Raw genomic sequence first — 4,871 nt, 5'->3', positions numbered from 1 at the left:
AGAGGGGCAGAATCCCCTCCCTCGACCTGCTGGCCACGCTTCTTTTGATGCAGCCCAGGATACGATTGGCCTTCTGGGCTGTGAGCGCACATTGCTGGCTCACGTCCAACTTTTCATCCGCCAGTACCCCCAAGTCCCTCTTGGCAGGGCTGCTCTCAATCCCTTCACCCCCCAGCCTGTGGTGATACCGGGGGTTGCCCCAACCCAGGTGTGCCTTGTGCCAATCAGAGTGAGAAAGTAAAAGGGGGGTCTTGCTCAACGAACAAAGCCAGTCCTCAGACAATGTGAAACACGTTTATTTGGAAACCTATCTTTAGAAATATCAAACTGCTGTTCTTCCTTTAAACACTGGCGGCTTCTATGCCATTAGAAGAGCTGACAGACATACTGTGTGGGGGGCAGAGGGAAACCAGAGCCCGGTACACCCACCCACAGCCAGCACTTGCACAAAAGTCAGCTGCGGACCTACAGCAACCACCACAAAATTTTGAAGAAAAGGAAAATCCCCAGAGAATCCCGCTGACCAAGTAGTAGTTCCTCTGCTGCGCTGATGGATCTGGAAGCAAAATGTAAGGAAAACAAAAGGAACTACTTAAGGTATAACCTATTCTTCTGTAAGCTTTTCTGCCCTGCTGTAACTTTCTTTGAATGCAACAGGAAGACTTTTTCCATCTTCCAGTAAACTTCGTATCACACTGTTTTTGGATTTCAGTTCACTGTTTTAAAAGTTTCAAGACAGTATTTTGCTGTTGGTACAATTGCAACAGAAATAAAATTGGCTGTTAGGGCTAAAATATACCCCGATGCCAAGAGGGACACCATACATAAGTTATCATTTGTCTGCTCAATCCTGGAAATTTTATCATCTATTCAACTTACTTGCTTGATTTTTTTTTTCTTGTTGTTCTTGTTCAAAAGTAGTTTTAAACCATAAAAACCAAGTTTGAAAATGTTTAAATTTAATTTTCCAGCATTCTCAGATCTATAAATCAAAGAGGAAGATAGTGCAAAGCTCACAAACGGCTTCAGTTTGAACAATGGATTTTGTAGCAGAACAGTATCAGCAGATACTGATAGTCCACGTGCTGGACTGTTTTCTGGCTCGGCTATGTGGCTCCTCTGGACCACACTGCTTTGCACCCCTCAGCTGGGAAACCAGAGTGCTCTTTGTGCCAATCAGAGTGAGAAAGTAAAAGGGGGGGGTCTTGCTCAACTAACAAAGCCAGTCCTCAGACAATGTGGAACACCTTTATTTGGAAAGCTACCAAAGTCTCTGACAGGTTTTCGCAAGAGACATGGAGTAAATCAGAGAGTTGCAATGCAGGTCACTGCGATGCAAATAGGGATGCCATACATCCATGTAAGGTCTTGGCAATGCTCCCAACACCCAGTGTAAACTGGATGCTGCTTCCTGGCCTCTCACAACTGTGGAGGTGTTGACCCGTCATCTACATTTAATTCAACAATGAAACTGTAACCAAAACGAGGAGAAAATCCAGCCAGTGACTTACATTGCAGAAAGCTAAAGATATTGAAGTTAACTTTCTCTGGCCCATAACAGGAGATTAAGGGGGTAAAGCACTCCTTTCAACCCGGCACTGGCCCAGAGTTAGCATTGTACAAAAGGGGACATAAAGCATGGTTCTGCAAGCAAAGAAGGTTCAACTGGTCTTTATAAACTCATCACAAAACCTCTACGTGCTCCATGCTATGTTGCTAGCACATTATAGAAAGAGCTCCAGGCCTTACTTACGCAAACATCCAAGTGTGCCATCACTAAAATGTTGCCTGTAAAAAAAAAAAAGAATTAACTCCCCCAGAATGTCGCAGAGTGGTGGTTAATGACACAGCAGCCGCTACCCTGCACTGTGCAAGTGGCAATGCGCACTCTAGCGACATGAATAAGAAGAGTGACTGGATAAAAAGGAAGGGCATTAGCCTTATGTAAGTAGCAGCGTAGTGAAAAATAAGGTTATGTCATTACTTTTTAGCAAGGAAGTACTCGTAAGTCTACATTTAAACTAAGTACCTGAAACATTAGTTTGATTGAATATATTCTCTAACTTACCCCTTGGAGTAATGCACTGAGAACTTCCTAGCTAAATATTCTAAACTAGACTTTGCATAAGCATTTAAGTGTCTCGGATGAAAAACATTCGAGCCCAGCAGGTGAATGTCTCCCCACCTTGGGACCCCTGCGTGAGATTCAGCTGAGAGGCGAGTTACAGAAACCCTCACCCACGCACCGCGGGGTTCAGGCTCAGACTGCGAATGGCAGCTCGTTCCCAAAATGGGCATGAGAAGTAGTGCATGAGAAAAGATTAAGATCTGCTCATCCATAAATCAAAAAGTGAACTTGCTCTGTGAATACTCCTGGGTCTGAGGAATCCAACAAAGAGACAGTTTAATCCTCATAACTGCCATTGCAACCTTTCTGTGCATGGGCTGTATTCGACCACCAGTTGAGAAAAATCTGCGGTATTAGCCACAGCAAATTTTCTTTGCTATCACTCTTTAAGGGAGTACCGTACACATTCTTCAAAAAGTATAAGCCTTCAGTTTGATTTGCAAAGTGTCTTCTCCTGAGTTAGGTGGGTGTCAGGAAACAGATGTGATTTGGGAGCTGATAGTCAGTGCCTAAATCAGCACCCCACCAGTTTGAGTGAGAGAGAGACGTACCACACATAGCCGAGGTGAGGCTCTCAGCCTTGGTGCCATCCCATGAAGTACCAGAGATAATACCAGGATCGAGCTCAAGGGGCAGCAGATGCAGGAGAAGGTACTGGGTGACAGAGGTTTGCAGGCTTGTTCTCTTACTGCCTTTCCTTCCCCTCCTCTCCTCAGAATTTCCCTGTCTCCTTGATACCTTAGAGACCATATTGCACTAACTCTTTAGGATACACACTACTACTATAAAACTCACATTGTCTCCAGGTCTTAGAGAGTCTTCCTTTTCCCACCTGAACAGAATTGGGATGCCAGCTATAAACAGATCTTCTAGCCCACCCTCCGAGCAGAAGAACATTTCTGCTTCCAACCAGACTACATTCAAACTCAGTGTAAAGAGCACGGTCCCCTTCAAACCCAGCGACTAAGCTCTGCTGCAGGCAGCTTATTGTCGACATAGAGCTCAAGTTGACCAAAAACTTGCATAAGCCCATCGTTGTTTTACTGTCTTCCGTTTGGCATTCAGATGTGAATCAGTGAAGAAGGATGAAATTTCAGGTACAAAAGAGATGGACTAGGGTGTGGAAAGAACAGCTAATAGAGGATAAAAGAGGATCTGAAAGCAGAAAAAACAAATATCAATAACTGGAAGTTACTTAAATCATTCTTTCTCATTATTACGTTACAGGAAAAACATAGTTTGGGGGTTTTTTTCAGTGCTGAGAAATTTGAGTTGGATTCTTACCTCAGTTAAGCCGATGCAAACCCAGAGTAATGCTATTCACTTCAACAGACGTTCTCTGCATTTTAGCAAGAGCCCTTGAGAATAGAATCGAATGCAGGTATACCCAGTCTCCTCTCAGATGGGCTGTCACCTCCTGTAGCTATAGGTTCAATTAAACATGCAGTGACATATAACCAAAATAGCTCTGGAATCAGTGTCAGACAGTGACTGACAGCTGGGAAAGCACCAAAAGGAATTATTACATCCCTTTCATGCATTAGCTTCACATACATCACAAAAACTCACAGGAGCATACAGCAGTGTCCCAGGCAGGATTAGATGGATTCATGGACAACAGGTCGACAAACAAATGATAAGGGCAATAGGCAGGGATGGCCTCTCTATCATCACTAGCCTTGTAACTTTGAGTGCTGGGGAGCAGGAGGCGAAAAGGCTGGAAAACGTGGCCAAGGATGAAGGCAAAATACTGGCCTAGCTGGGCAACTCATCTGACCCAGCAGGGAATTTCGTATGTTTTTCTTATTCACTCATACCTCCCTATTCTAAAGTTACTGTGCCATTTTAAAGTGTATGAACTAAGAAGCTGCCTTCCTCTGAAATTATTGGATAATTCACTGTTATTTACAAATTTATCGTTTTCCTACTGTATTGGTCACATTCTAAGTAACTACTATGTCCTTCATTCCAGACCTATATGTTGTAGGACTGGGATGGGCATGGATCTAGATTCTTAGGTACATACTTTTTGTGAAAATCTGTACATTTCAGATCGCATCCTTCGCTGTTGTGAGTCCCACAGGATCTTCTGAAGATGACTATATGGCCATCTCCGTCTTCAGTAGGACTGTGAGAACCTGCCTAAGCAAAAGATTTGAGAAATTTGCTAACAAACAGTCAAGGGGAAGTAGAGCAGCGTTTTACTTTTTAAACCTGCTAGAATAGTATGAAACCCCAGTGGAGAAACATTTAAACCTTATGACGCTGGTATTTGTTCTCCCTCATCTCTGTCATTACCCATGTATAGCTACTGCTCCATCTTTAACATAGACCAGTTCCTGGCCCAGGCGGGTCCCAAGCCACATAGACAAAATTCTATGAGAACAGGATTGCTTTTGTGCCAGTCAAGCATCAGACCCGTAGGTCTCGATCTACTACTGCCTTTGGGCAAGGACAGGCCAGGATTATCTGGCTGTTCCTTTAAGGGTGCTGAAAGTGGATGCTGAAAGAAGGCCAGCTGGAAGTGTTCTCAAAGGAGGCGTCAGAGCAAGCTGAAATACCAGAAGAACAGGAAAAGCACAAATACCAAATAGAGTCCGGTAGCTGCAATACACACAGGACAGCCAGAAGAAAGACTGGAGATACTAAAAGGGACCTTTCCCTTGGAAGTAAAAAAGAAAGAGCTCCAGCAGACAAGGTAAGATTATATATGAACTTTGGAAATCAGAAATCCTGCAGTGAC

The 4,871-nt window shown here is 43.8% G+C and overlaps 1 protein-coding gene across 1 annotated transcript in view; it reads left to right on the top strand.

The window, feature by feature from the left end:
• Nucleotides 1-4,809: 4,809 nt before the first annotated feature.
• LOC103917868 (thiamine transporter 2-like) overlaps nucleotides 4,810-4,871 on the top strand; it is an 8,850-nt gene continuing 8,788 nt past the window's right edge. Inside the window, exon 1 of the mRNA XM_009325071.1 lies at nucleotides 4,810-4,826. The gene's annotated coding sequence lies outside the window, so the exon portion shown is untranslated. The remainder of the gene's footprint in view (nucleotides 4,827-4,871) is intronic.

The sequence above is a fragment of the Pygoscelis adeliae genome, unplaced genomic scaffold, assembly GCF_000699105.1.
Source record: "Pygoscelis adeliae isolate BGI_AS28 unplaced genomic scaffold, ASM69910v1 Scaffold155, whole genome shotgun sequence".
NCBI lineage: Eukaryota > Metazoa > Chordata > Aves > Sphenisciformes > Spheniscidae > Pygoscelis > Pygoscelis adeliae.
The sequence above is the reverse complement of the archived record's forward strand: the minus strand, read 5'-3'. Positions and strand labels throughout refer to the sequence as shown.